Below are 247 nucleotides of genomic sequence, written 5' to 3' on the forward strand. Positions count from 1 at the left end.
GAAGATAATCGGTATTTGAATTTCCATGTTTTCTTTAGACCCCATTTTTAAAAACTTTTTTGTCGTACTGTTAAAACAGTGAATACACCCTGTTCACTCTTGTCACACGCACGTACGTACATAAAAAATATAATGCACACAAATACACAGACGCTTCATCATCATTGTAGCGTTAGTGCTGCCGGCTTTATCCTTTTCATTAACATAATTATCTTAGCTGTCGTGATTATTATATTAACTGCCAGAA

General features: G+C 34.4%; 1 protein-coding gene across 1 annotated transcript in view; it reads left to right on the top strand.

Annotated features, from left to right (window-relative positions):
• Positions 1-247, top strand: part of LOC119591330 (glutamate receptor ionotropic, kainate 2-like) — a gene marked incomplete at both ends in the record, with an annotated part of 143921 nt that overhangs the window by 43150 nt on the left and 100524 nt on the right.

Source organism: Penaeus monodon, chromosome 28, assembly GCF_015228065.2.
Source record: "Penaeus monodon isolate SGIC_2016 chromosome 28, NSTDA_Pmon_1, whole genome shotgun sequence".
Taxonomy (NCBI): Eukaryota; Metazoa; Arthropoda; class Malacostraca; order Decapoda; family Penaeidae; genus Penaeus; species Penaeus monodon.